Genomic DNA, 14,861 nt, shown 5'->3' with positions numbered 1-14,861 from the left:
GAGGGTATGTTATTGTAAAATCAAGAATGAAGAGACTCTGGTGAGGAATTAATGGAATGAAATTCACGAAGAAAGAACTAGGAAAAAATAGTTGATTTATCAGCAAGAAAGAATGTAGCAAGAGAGAAAGAGAAATGGGAGCAATAAAAACGTTTGTCAGAATGGTAAGGAGAAGAAACAGGGATAGTAATACAATGCAATGGGTTCTGAGGAAGAGAGAAAGAGAAAGGGTCACTGCAAAATGAATGTCTAAGAATTCGTGCCACAAACGCCAGATGAAAAGAAAGAAGCAAAGGCTGTTGTGTTCTTCCTTAGCCCACCGAAACCAGTGCGCGGCCAGATACTTGGTCAGTAAGAAAAATATTGTACATAAGCAGTCAAATATTTAGCAGTAAGTTTTGGAAGGTCCTAAATTTTTGCATTACAAATTTTGAATTAAAAAAATTATTATTATATTTATTTATTAATATTATGCTTATTAGCAAGAAAGAATTAGCAAGAGAGAAAGAGAAATGGGAGCAATAAAGAATGTAGCAAAAATAGTTGCACTAGGAAAAAATAGTTGATTTATCAGCAAGAAAGAATGTAGCTAGAGAGAAAGAGAAATGGGAGCAATAAAAAACGTTTAAGAAAATAAAATTTAACTTGATTTTGTCATAATAAAAATTTCAAAGTAACAAACAAATTATGATTATGCTTATTATTACGTTAGTTATTACTTATGTTTTTGTTTTCCTATTGTGTAGCCTTATGCTTGTAAGATAAAAAAAGGGAAAGAAGATGAAAATTAAATTATATGTTGGTAAATAATTACTTTCATTCTTGAATACGTAGAGCGCTGACAAATTCGTCCTTGACGGTGTCATGTATGCTCTTTCATTAACAGTAATGGATAAAAGTTAACGAATAGATGAATTGGTCTTTTTTTTTTCAGTTTGAATTTTAATCTTTCGGGATCGAATTTGTCAACGTTCTACACATTCAAAGATGAAAAAAACTATTTACCCAAAAAAAAACTCAAGAATCACATTCTTGAAGCTGTAGTTAATTTTATTTTTTCCTAATTGCATATTTTAGCATCAAATTTTTTTTATGAATTTTACCGCTCAAATTTTATTTTCATGAATTTTACCACTCAACTTTCATAATTTCACAGATTTTTCCATTGAAGATTTTTTTCACGGATTTTATGCGTTTTACATTGTCTTTCAATCACAAAGAATGATAAACTTATTGACTTTGATGATAACTGCCTCAAAATTAAGTCATATAAAAGAATATATTTTATTAATTATTGAAAATTTAAAACTTTTAAACATACCGTGTTTGCTAAATAAACTCAAGAATTAATACATATCACTTTTACACATTATTTAATCAATACAATATACTTTTAGACACTCATTAATTAATAACTAATAATTTAAATGCATATTTAGTTGTGTTTATTCAAACACATTATTTAAACGTGTTTATTTTAAATAAACTCAAGATACAATATTTTATCTCTATTTAGTAACTAATAATTTAAACACATTAAATAAAATGAGTGCAATACATGAGCAAGTTTAGTTGTTATCCACATCTCAATCCAATTTAAAATTAAAGAACCTACCGAGAATAAAAAGTTGGTGTTGCATCATGCATGTCATCTCATTGGCTGGTTCGAAGAGACACGGATTGCCAAACAAATAATCGTGAGCCGTTGATAACATTAAATTGAACCGTTTATTTTTCTCAACATTGGTCGTTCTAGATCCTTGTAAAGGCTTTGAGGCTTTATAATGTTGAATTGTGTGAATGCACCCTCCACCCACATCTTACCATCATTCTCACACATATAATTATTCCTATCACACGAAGTCTACACCTTAAAGTCCATCACCTCCTCTTGCTCTCATCAAATAGACTATTAGACCCAGAGGTCCAAGACGAACTCTTCCACACTTTATAATTATTTTCTTATGTGTTGGCATCTTTTCATGTAATTTTTTTGGGTTTTTCTTGTTTATGTTAGATCTATGAGCCAAACAACAAAGCCCCATTCATGGATCTTCGTTATAGATTTACTAAAATGAAATTTGTTACCATGTCTTATATTTCTTCACCCTCTCTTTTATGCTTTGCCCTGTCCTTCGTTCAAACCATGGCAAATAATCATCTTCAACGACCGTGATTTCCTTGATTAAGGTAAAAGTTCTAACTCTTTGGTTATTGTAAATCAACTTATTTAATAGTCACAATTACATGATTAATTTGTATCCTCCATAAAAGTCACAATCAATACCCACACGAATTGGTTTGTTGTAGATCTACTTAGATCTCTTCTTTAGTTGGGGGAAAATCCACGCATCTGATTTTTTGAGGAACGTGTCTAGAAATTAGATTTAGTTAGACAATGTATGGTTGGTAAATAAGAATCGATTCTTTAACAAAGTACAAAATGTATCACCTTTTCCAAATCATTTAATACTTTACAAAGCAACCATCATTGTTACAGTATCCATCATTTCTTTCAAGTTTGTCACCATAATTATTGTTGACATGAACAAATGGTTCATCTAAGTGGTATTGGACATGGATCCCTTAAGCATGTGATCAAGGGTCCGAATCATGACCGATGCGTATGGGAAAAATCTTGTTGAAAGGGGCATTCTACTTATGAGCGCAAGCAGGTCCCTTGAACGAGATTAAAATCCCCTTGGCTGGTCAATATACTTCTTTGCTATAGCCAATTTGCCTCTACCACCACACAAAATTGACCTCAATCACTTTAATTTTATTTTTAATTATTTTAGTACAAAATGATGTTATTTTAAGAGTTTTTTTTTTGTGAAATCATTTTAAGGGTTTTAATTAGAGTACTAAATTATTTTTATTTATTAATATAATGAATCCTTTTATTTCTATAGATAATTTCTATTTTATTTTTTTAACCAATGTCATTAACATTCGTCCTAATTAAAAAAAAAAGTTAATCCAATCTAGCTATAATTTGACTAGGTTGGGAATGAATCATGGTAAGTACTGTTCAAATTTTGCACTGATACAATCCATCATTTCCAAATTAAATGAGAAAAAAATGTCATTCCTCACCAATACATACAATTACTTCTTGTCCCCATGCTACTAGTAGTAGGTAATGTTTCCATTACAAGAATATACTTTATCTTAATTCCAACTGCTCTTCTCAAAATTGGTCTGTCTATACTAGTAAGGTCTCCTATGTAACCTAGTTACATTGTTAGGTGCCTCATGTAATGTAGACTTTTGAATATAGCTATGCTACCTGTAGTCTAAAACTATGATTGTTGCTTAAAATATATGCTAATTGCAGATTTTATTAACATCCAAAGTTGTGAATTTTTTGTCTTTTGATATATTTATTTGTTTGGGATTATGTAGAACAATTAGAAACTAGAATTGAAATACTTAAGCTTTCTAACCTCATCCGGGCTGTCCCAAAGAGGTGAGGATTCCCCACTTATCTCTAAAGTTGTTGTTCTAATTACTAGCCTCTGCAATTAGTTTGAATTAAAATATATCGAGTATGTAATTGAATTTGCAGAATGAAATTAATTTTTAGTGTTAATTATTGTTACAATTAACAATTATAGTTTGAGATTGTGTGGAATGATTAGAATCTCGAATTGAAACACTTAAGCTTTTTAACCTCATATGGGCTACGCTGCTAGTATAAAAGTTTTATTTGACAAAATTGAATTTTTTTTCTTATTGTTAGAATGTTATGGAGTGGAAAAATCTCCAACAGCTGTTGGCACTCCGCTAAGCCCTTCTCAATCTTCATGCTTCTGTCATCCCAAAGCATAAAGCAACTGTTTCACAGGTTCTTCCTTCGAGTCCACATGAAAACATAGAGATAGAATCTCTTGAAACGAATGAAGTACCTAATTTGATGGATGAGGTTAAGAATACCTAATTTTGTGTATATTAAATCTTTTTGGTAATCAGATTCAAGGATTGCAAAACATGTTCAAGTATCTTCTAGAAGCAGAAAGCCAAATGGGAACGGATAAAAATGATGAAAATGTTGCTGGTTACTCTGTTGGAGCTGGGCATAATGTACCTGTTGTTGTTGGTGTTGTGTATACTAAATCTTTCTGGTAATCAGATTCAAGGATTGCAAAACATGTTCAAGTATCTTCTAGAAGCTGAAAGCCAAATGGGAACAGATAAAAATGATGAAAATGTTGCTGGTTACTCTGTTGGAGTTGGGCATAGTGTACCTGTTGCTGCTGGTGTTGGGGATACAAACATATGTGGGTGTATAGTTCAGTTGTATTTGGATAATATTTTGGGCAGATGTTTGGATTTCAGTGAACAAGTTCGTCAATCAGACCTAAAGGTCAGAATCTAGCTTCTATTTTTATCAAATTAACCACTCTTGAGCCAAATGCCAAAGAACAATTAAAACCATGTCTTTGAATAAAAAAGAGTTAATACAGATGGACTGAGGTAAAACCAATAGTGTCTTCTTTAAAGCTATGATAGCACAAAAAAAAAATCAAATTTTAAGTCAGTTACGCAAAGAACCGTCTTAGAACAGTACAATTACTAAGGCGGTTATTTGGACAACCGATCTAGAAAACCATCTACAGTATATCATTTCTAAGACGGTTCAAAACCGGTGTTGTATAACCCACCATATTTTATGACCTCCCTATGTAAGACGGGTTAAAACCGTCGTAGATTGACCCCAATGACCGACTTAGAAAGACTTATTTGTAGTAGTTAACTCACATAAAGAAAAACTGTATTGTTGTTTAACCTAGAAACTCTGAATCAGTATGAAACTTAATTTAGATTGTAAGATAGATGAAACTTATCCTAGTACTAACCCTTTGTTTCATTATGTTTGTCTCAGGGAACAAATTCATGTGGAACAAATGAATCAGAATTACGTAAGAACTCTCAAAAATCTTTATTTAAGTTTTATTAAATTCTATGTTTTGCTTAATTGTTCATGATTTCTATATTTTTTCTTTACCGTAGTTGGCTTTTGGAATGTAGACAGTTCAATTATTGTTTACAAGATTGGCTTATGATGGCCTTCTTCGATGATGTACAGGAAAGTTGCAAGTTGCTTGCATCAGACAAGAAAACAAAGAGAAGAGGACAGAATAAACTTTCACAAGTTTTTGGAGGCCGGCCGGGCACCGAAAGAACCTGCACTGCTGTTTTATGAAGTACTGGTATGTCCAATTTGTGCATGTTTTAAGATTCTATTAATGCTTATAAAAACTTTGGTGACTATTGTAAAAAAAAAAAAAATGAAAAGTTTGGTGACTATTTTTCTCATGAAAATTCTATCTTCATTTTTTGTGCAGAAATCTGAATTATGTTTTCTTGTTTTACTACTCTTCTTTTTCTGAAGATGACATACTTAATTTTGCTAAAGGATGGAAAATTGTCCTTAATAATAGTTAGTTCTACTTTTATCTGAGTGATGATAACAGGAAAATGTGGAATTGTAGTTGGTCAAAGAATAGTGGTGTACTTCTATAACTTTTTTTTTTGGGGTGATGGATGCCCTTTCATTTAATGGATATTTTTGTTGTTTGATTGGAATGTAAGTATATAAATCTACAATGCAAGTCAGAGGGGGAACCTATGTCAGTCCTTTTGCTCTTTCTTAGCAATCATATATATTCCACAGCGGCAAAACAAGTCGATCCTTTCAATAATTTACTTTATTGTTATTTAATTTAATCATTTTTCCGCCACATAAAACAAACTGGTTGAATGTATTGTGGCTAGCTATGTGCATGTGTGGTGCTATAAGGATATTGTCATTGTCTTTTAACCACCCTGACGAATGACGATGCTTGAACATTCATAAAGGAAAAACTTTTGGGAGAACTACCAGTCCATTTTTAGTTTAAGTAGGACATCAACAAATTTTTTGAGTAAATTGCCCTTAATTACATCTCTTGAGGATTCGTCAAATCCCCTCTAATACTCCTCATTTTACTTCTACACTAAACACTCTTAGTTGTTTGAAATACATCACACACTATACATGCTGACACGCCATGTTATCCATGAGATGGACCACATAATGAACCAATTTTTAAGAATGTTATTTGTGGAATAGAAAATCGAATCATTACCCCGACCAGAGGAGGAAAGATTTTAACCTTGTTTTCTGTCTACTGTTTTTTCAGGTTTTGAAAACTACAGGCTATGTAGACGTGGAGCAAAACGAAGCTTATGGTGATATTGCAATCTCTAAACTCCCAAAATTAGATCAAACATTTTTATTTGATGGTAGGACGATTCTGGTAGATTAATTTTATGTATTAGCAGTAGTTTTTTTTTTCTTTGTAGTATTATATAGTTTGATTTCACAGCATTACTTGTAATTTTATTTTAGCATGTTAGTGTCTATGGTTGCATCGCAACAACATTATTTTCCAAGGTTCTGCATATTAAGGATGTTAATTCGGTGTTGAAGCATATTAAGGCAATCATGTGGTCTTGGATCTGCATCAAAGGGGGTTTGTCTTATGGTGTAGCTTTTGGTTCATGGTACAATATTCTCCTATTGATTGTATAAGTTAGATAGCCACTGTATTGTCTTTTTTTTAGTTTTGCTCTTGTAGCTGTACCCTGTTACTGTCAGCTTGCTCATATATCGTGCCAATTGCTATTGCAATAAATTTAGCCTTTAAAAAAAAGGTAGAGGCTGGACGATTATAATTTCATATATCGAATCAGAGTTTTGGATGTTAAATATTTGTTATTGTTATAATACAATTGTGAACACTCAACTTTGCTTCGATAATTAAAATAAATAAAAGAAATAATTAAATTTGTGTTATATATTAACTTTTGTCTTACAAAATTTGTTTCCATCTGTAGCAGGATTATATATGAAGTTGGAGAAGAAATTGCGAAGCTGTATTTATGTGTGCACAAGTGCATCAAACAGTGGCTCATGCACAGGAACCAATGCCTGATCTGCAAACAAATTGCCTTGACTACGAATAATGTCAAAAATGAAGTTGGAGCTGGAGCTTAAGTTAATTATGGAGATGTCAATTCTTAGTTCCTGCCTACAACTTTAAAGACCAAGGTTCCACTTTCATTTTTCCTCCATGCATGGAACAAAGTTATTTATGTACTTGATGCAACTTCAACGAAGAGGTTGATCTCAAGAAAGGGCAATAAGTAAGAAGATGGGCAACCCATATGAACCCCATTCATAGACTTTCATTGCAAATCTAGATAGATGGAAGTTGTTCACCTTGACTTATATTTCTTCGTTCTCTCTGTTATGCCTTGCCATATCCTTGGTTCTAACCATGGCTAATAAACATATTCCACTATTGTGATTTTCTTGATTAATTAGTGTGTTTGGACCTGCAATCCAAGAGAAGACATTGACAACTCTAGTTCGGTAGAAAAGTCTAGACTTTTCTATTTCATTTCTAGATTTATCTTATTTCTAATTTTGGTCTTTAGGCCTCCATTAATTGCTTTTTGTATTGGAGATTGTATCAAAGGGTATGTATTAAGATCTCCAGCTCAATTTATCACTATAAATAATTTCCATTGAGAGAAATAGCCTGCACATGCATTTGTTTGTTTCATTTCAGTTCAATATACTTACCTACATTTGTTATTAGTTCTTTTTAAATATTCTTCAAAGGGACTAATATAAGATGAATAAATATGAAAATGACTCAAATAAAAAAATTGATATATTAAAAAGACTAACACAAAATAACAGGGACCAAAATCGAAATTTATTTTATTAGAGTGTCAATGCAAAAAAGTTATTAAGGATCCAAAACAAAATATATTAATTTATTAGCAATTCAGAACATATTTAAGTCTAAGGTTGAATAATGTTTAATTCGTATATCGGATTAGAGTTTTGGAGTAGATAAATGCTAGTTGATATGGTTTAAGGCCATAATAGCTAATGCAAAGTGTAATTTTTCTAATTGGTATATTGATTATGCAACTATTTTTTTTTATCAATGGGAAACTACAGCAAAACAAAAAAGAAAATTACAGCCTTGTATGAGAAACTCCTGAAGCATCAGCCAGCAGAAGATTTCTCAAGCTAGCAGGACAAAGCTGAACAAAAGAAACAAAGATTGAGTATAAACTCTATGCTTTGCTAGCCAATCAACCCAAGCATTAACCTCTCGGAGAGTATGCTGAAAAATGATAGTCCAATGTGACGATCTTGCAAGAGATTGAATATTGTTGATCAAATAGAGAAAGAAGCAAGCTAGTGTGAAGGAGGAACACCCTTGGATATAAGAGTCAAAGCCACTTTTGAATCTGACTCAAGCAACCAGGAACTTGCCTAGCAACCAGATGATAGAATCAGACAAATTATCCCAGCCGTATCCAACATTTTTCTTAAAAATAAATGCATACTTCTTGGATATGTATCAGGATGTAACGGAGGCGTATATCAGTATCGTGGCTCATGGGTGCCACACCAGTATATATCCGTCTATCAAACCAAAGAGAGATGTTATACCTTGACCCACTCAAAATCTAAACCCCGACTACAAGATTCTAGTTGATTTAGCTATGGAATTCTAAGTGTAAGAACATCCAGGATACTACTTAACAAACAGAATATATGGAATTATTACTAAGATATTTGGAAACATTTTGAACAATAAGTTTATTATGATCATGGATAAGAGACAAAGCATGCTTCCCTGATCAAAGAGCAATATTAATATCCGTTGCAGACCTTATACCTAAGTCTCTCATCTTCGTCTTGGTTGAATAATAGTCTCCCACTTCACCCAATGGTTATAATTACTTCCCCAAATAAAACGTCTAGTAACCACATCAATTTTATCACAAATACCTTAAAAGGGAGCCAAAAGTTTTGCATAGAATAAATGGGGGTAGCATTTAAAACTGACCTAGCTAGGCAAAGTCACCCCTACCAGCTTTGTTCAACAACTTGGACTTCCATCCATCCAGTCTATTATTAATTAATGCGGTCCATAAGATTAGGAAATTTTCACTCAACACTAAGTTTTCTAGTATTACTGGTTTAACTACAGCTTCTAGAATGTGATTCTTGAGTTTTTTTTTTTTTGGTAAATAGTCTTTTTCATCTTTGAATGTGTAGAACGCTGACAAATTCAATCCCGAAAGATTAAAATTCAAACTGAAAAAAAAAGACAAATTCATCTATTCATTAACTTTTATCCATTGCCGTTAATGAAAGAGCATACATGACACCATCAAGGATGAATTTATCAGTGCTCTACGTATTCAAGAATGAAAGTAATTATTTACCCAACATATAATTTAATTTTCATCTTCTTTTCCTTTTTTTATCTTACAAGCATAGGAAAACAAAAACAACATAAGTTTTATCAAACGTAATAATAAACATAATTTAATAATAAACAAAATCATAATTTGTTTGTTACTTTAAAATTTTTATTGTGACAAAATCAAGTTAAATTTTATTTTCTTAAACGTTTTTTATTGCTCCCATTTCTCTCTCTCTAGCTACACTCTTTCTTGCTGATAAATCAACTATTTTTTCCTAGTGCAACTATTTTTGCTACATTCTTTATTGCTCCCATTTCTCTTTCTCTCTTGCTAAGAAGCATAATATTGATAAATAAATATAATAATTATTTTTTTAATTCAAAATTTGTAATGCAAAAATTTAGGACCTTCCAAAACTTACTGCTAAATATTTGACTGCTTATGTACAATATTTTTCTTACTGACCAAGTATCTGGCCACGCACTGGTTTCGGTGGGCTAAGGAAGAACACAACAGCCTTTGCTTCTTTCTTTTCATCTGGCGTTTGTGGCACGAATTCTTAGATATTCATTTTGCAGTGACCCTTTCTCTTTCTCTCTTCCTCAGAACCCATTGCATTGTATTACTACCCCTGTTTCTTCTCCTTACCATTTTGACAAACTTTTTTATTGCTCCCATTTCTCTTTCTCTCTTGCTATATTCTTTCTTGCTGATAAATCAACTATTTTTTCCTAGTTCTTTCTTCGTGAATTTCATTCCATTAATTCCTCATCAGAGTCTCTTCATTCTTGATTTTACAATAACACACCCTCTCTGCAAGAACCCTTTTTCTGATATTTTCCAATATATTCGCCAGCTTCATATATTCAGATTCTCGGGAGTGAAAATGTTTGATGCGCTATTCGAGCCCAAATTCCATTCAAAGTGGTAACAATTCTTCTCTTTTTTCCCTCCTTCCCTTTTTCTTTTATTCTTTCTTAACTGCTAATAATGATGAAATTAAATTGTGAAACAGCAAATCACGGTTGAAGTTATTAAAGATGAGGCTAGAGACAATACACAAGAAAAAGAGTGCAATGAAGAAATTTCTCAAGAAAGACATCGCTGACCTTCTTAGCAATGCCCTTGATTACAATGCACATGGAAGGTAATTTAATTTCCTTGCCATTTGTTTATTCATGTGTCTGTCTTTCACGTACAATATTAGGTTCTTGATTATTCAAATTTCTCTTATCCAATCACAAGAGATTGCTGGAAGTAGCGCAAGAAAGTACTTAGTGGACTAATTCAAACAACTTGATAACCGACTTCCTTTTCCATGAGTCTCTTGTGATTGGATCAACGAGAATTTGAATAGGATCTAAATACATTTTCTTTTCATGTAGTTAGGACTATTCATTCTCCTATTAATTAATTTGTTATGTAAAATTATCTAATGGGCTACATCTTGCATTTATTCAGTTTTATGCTTGTAGAAGGGGTATGGTATATTGTGAATTGAGATATATATGACATCTACTTCCAGGTGTATATTCGTATTCTCTGTGGCAAGTTAATTTGTTATTTAACAAAGAATGATATTTTTATTTCAGTCTAAAAAATTAATACAAAATGTCTACTAAATATTGAATCCCCTTTGGGGAGTGTGAGGTTGGATTTAGAAAAGAATGATCAAACAATAAAAAATGTGATGTTTCTTACTTAGAGTTCTCTGAGAAGACAAATCATCATAAGCTGGCTGACTAGGATTTGCATGCCCCAGTGTCCTCTTCAACTTTAAATATTAAAGTAATGCATTAAGAGTCCATTCAATATTGCCCTTTCTTCTTCATATGCAAGTTTGGTGTGTTGGTGTTGCTTGTTTTCTCAGACTCCTCTCCATCCAAGTCCACCTTTGTTGTGCCACCATTTGTTGAATCTAAAAAAATTATTGTTATCCTCGTGGGGTGGAGAGGTCTCCGCGTGACGTGATTGGTCTCGGTGTTGGCTTTTTTGGAACAACTGATTCATGAACATCATCTTGATTTGACTCCTTTTCGGATGTCCATATAACCATAAGGCTTGTTCAAGATCATTAGGAATTGCCTATCAGAAGAGGATGAAGCAGAACTTAAGAGCCCATTTTGCTTGTTTTGCCTCCTTGTGTCAAAGAAAAGAATTTTTTTTAACAAAGGTGAAAGTATTACGAAGAAACCAACCAAATCCAAAGCTCTAGCTACCGGATAAGGGTCAAATCATGATGATCTTCATGAACCAGTTGTTCCAAAAAACCCAATATCAAGACCAGTCACATCACATGGAGACCTCTAAAGCCACCACACGAGTATAACAATAATTTCTCAGATTCTACCATTGGTGGTAGAGCAAAGGTAGACTTGAGTGGAAAAGAATCACAGAAACCAAAGAAGCAGCAGCACCAAGAAACCAAACTTGCATATGAAAAAGAAAAGACAATGGATCAACTCTTAATGCATTACAAGTCGAGGAAGACAGTGGGGCAGACCCATCCTAGTCTTCTGATTATGATTGTAATATCCCATTTTTCATAAATAAAATTTTAGAAAATGATGAGATTTTTATAATTAAATTAATAAAATAATAGTTATAATAAAATAATGGTTTGAAAGAAAATAAAAAAAAATGTTTTATTTATTCATTTGATATAGAATAAAATAGAGTTCCTTTTTTTAAATAATAAAAATAAATAGAGTAAATAATAAGTTGTGAGTATCCTAGGTATAAATAACGATGTTATGTCAATTTTCACACCGACTATAAGACTCTTTAAGGGCGACGAGTTAATATGAAGTTCCTTTAAGGACAACGAGTTAATGCTAAGACCCTTAAAAGACGATGAGTTAAAATTATTTTGAGAACAATTGAGGAGTCGTGTGTTTTGTACAGTTTATAGATAGAGTCTGTGTGCTAAAATGTTTTTTGGGTTGGACCTGAATCAAGAGGAAGAGGCCCTAACGGACTCTTCGGAGTGTAGGCCTTGGGGGTCACCCGGTTTGAGTGCTCTTTTAAGTCTGTGTCGATCTCACATGGTTGGAGCATTTTCGCAAAACACTGTGATCCTGACTGGTCTTCCTATGATATTACCTAGTGAGAGTGACTTGACTTGCTAGTGTGTGGTTTGTCTTGTCATGTACTTCTAGGCGCCTGACGAGATTTTTCATTGATATAGTACCACATTGCATATAAGATTGAGTCTTAGTGTATATGTTGCATAACGCTTGTGTATTGATCGATATTGATTGACTTGGTGATATTGAGTGTTGATCCTTGAATACGTGAATGCTTTGAAAATGAATAAGACGTGTGATGTTGGGATGTAATGTTGTGCGATAAAGTGGTAAAATAATGTGAGTGATGCTTAAGTAAGTTGTATTTTGTTTATATGATATTTATACTTATATGTTATCTTGTTACTCTCTATTAGTTAGGAATGTGATAACTCACTCCCTGTATGTTTTTTGTGTTTGGATCTTTTGATGATCTTGAACTTTGTGTTCGAGAGAGTAAATGACTAGGTGAATTGTTTTAAGGAACCTTGTGTTGAAGGACGTCTGGACACAACGTTCTGATAGGATGTGACATTGGGGTATAGGATTTTATATTAATCATATGAAGTCTTAGACGACCTTATTTGAGCCGAGATGACTTTATTATTTATTTGAACAAGTTTGAATATGATGTAGAAGAAAGTGAATGTAAACTTTTTAACCCTTTGAAAGACTTTTTAACACAAAGATTATTATTTATGTGGGTGCTAGTGAGGGAAATTAAAGTGAAGGATAGAAATGATTCGTACTAACACCACTCTTGCCCACTCTTTCATATTAAGCTTCTTTCATTGTTTATGGACCGTTCACTTTGATTTCCCTCATTGGAACCTACATAGATAACAACCACCTTTGTGTTGCTTCTTCATTGTTATCCATCATCCAATCTTGACCTTCAATGTTCTTTTAGAAATTCCTTTTCTTCAATTTCAGGTCAAAGCTTTATTGGAATTGTCAGAGGAAAGGTCATAGCAGCAGATGAAGTTGTTGTGTACTTTCAAGAACTTTGAGAACCCCAAGATTTCTAAAACTACCCTTCATGATTAACCAAGGCAACGTGCATGCCATCAAACCTATTTTCATTGAAGTTCCTACAAACTCTGATGTGATTGAGAGAGCAGTCCAATTTGCTCGCCACTACCAAGTTAGCATCGTTGTGCCAAGCTCTCCAGGGCTTGTAGTATAAGTGTTTCAATTAGAGTTTTTAATTGTTCCACACAATCTATATTAAAAAAAAATCAAAAGCCAATAAAATCACAACTTTGGATGTTAATAAAATCTACTACTGGCACACAGACACACATTAAACAACAATCATAGTTTAGAGTAAGCATCATAGGTATATTCAAAAGTCTAAATTATACATGAGGCACCTAACAATGTAACTAGATTACCTAGGAGAACTTACTAGAATAGACGCACAACAATTATTGTAAGTTTATTGTTGTAATGGACACAACCTACTAGTAACAGGGACGGGAAGTAATAGTAGGTGTTTCTGAGGGATGGCATTTTTTCTTATTTAATTGCAATTGATAGATTGTATGAGTACAAAATTTGAACATGACTTACCATGACTCATTTCCAACCTAATCAACTTACGACTAGATTGGATTAACATTTTGTAATTACGACTAATGTTAATAACATTGGTTCAACAAATTAAAAATAGAAATTGTCTATAGAAATAAAAGGATTTATTATGTTTAAAAAATAAAAGTAATGAATTTAGTACATTTTTTTTAGTAATTAATTGTAAGTAGTAAATTTTTCTTAACCAATATTTTTAGACCACTTGTTGATCATAATCTTTAACTAAAACTCTTAAAATGTTTTCCCAAAAATATTCTTAATATAGCATCGTTTTGTATTAAAATAATTCAAAATAAATTTAAAGTGATATTGAGTTCAATTTAGTCCAATTTGTGTGGGTTCTTCCCTCAACTAACAAAGAGATATGAGTAGATATGCAACAAATCAATTTGTGTGGATATCGATCATGTCTTTTATGGAGGATATGAAATAATCATGCAATTGTGACTATTAAATAAGCTAATTAAATATAACAAAAGAGTTAGAACTTTTATCTTCTTTAATTAATCTAGAAAATCATGGTCGTTACATCGAAGATGTGTATTAGCCATGGTTAGAACCAAGGATAAAGCAAAGCATATAGAGAAAGGGCGAAAAAAATATAAGATATGGTCAACGAATTTCACCTGATGAATAGATCTCTAACAAAGGTCCATGAATGAGGTTTTATTGTCTTACTCATGGATCTGACATAAACAAAAAGAGCACATAAGTTTTAGAAACAAGAATAAATGCCAACACAACAAAAAATAATTATAAAGTGTGGACAATGGTTGGTCTTGGACCTCAGGATCAAATATTCTATTTGGTGAGAACAAGAGGAGGTGATGGACTTTTGCCTGGTAGGAATAATTACCAGTTATGAATGTGATGGTAAGATGTAGATGTAGATGGAGGGGGTCTTTGGCAAACTTTCAC

General features: G+C 32.5%; 1 long non-coding RNA gene across 1 annotated transcript; it reads left to right on the top strand.

Annotated features, from left to right (window-relative positions):
• Positions 1 to 1,830: 1,830 nt before the first annotated feature.
• Positions 1,831 to 7,585, top strand: LOC114390496. Its single transcript, XR_003661924.1, has 6 exons — positions 1,831 to 2,190; positions 3,743 to 4,366; positions 4,886 to 4,922; positions 5,090 to 5,213; positions 6,186 to 6,288; positions 6,883 to 7,585. It is a non-coding gene; the product is annotated as an uncharacterized LOC114390496 (long non-coding RNA).
• The last annotated feature ends 7,276 nt before the right edge of the window (positions 7,586 to 14,861 follow it).

Source organism: Glycine soja, chromosome 16 (assembly GCF_004193775.1).
Source record: "Glycine soja cultivar W05 chromosome 16, ASM419377v2, whole genome shotgun sequence".
NCBI lineage: Eukaryota > Viridiplantae > Streptophyta > Magnoliopsida > Fabales > Fabaceae > Glycine > Glycine soja.
This window is presented reverse-complemented; position numbering and strand designations above follow the sequence as displayed.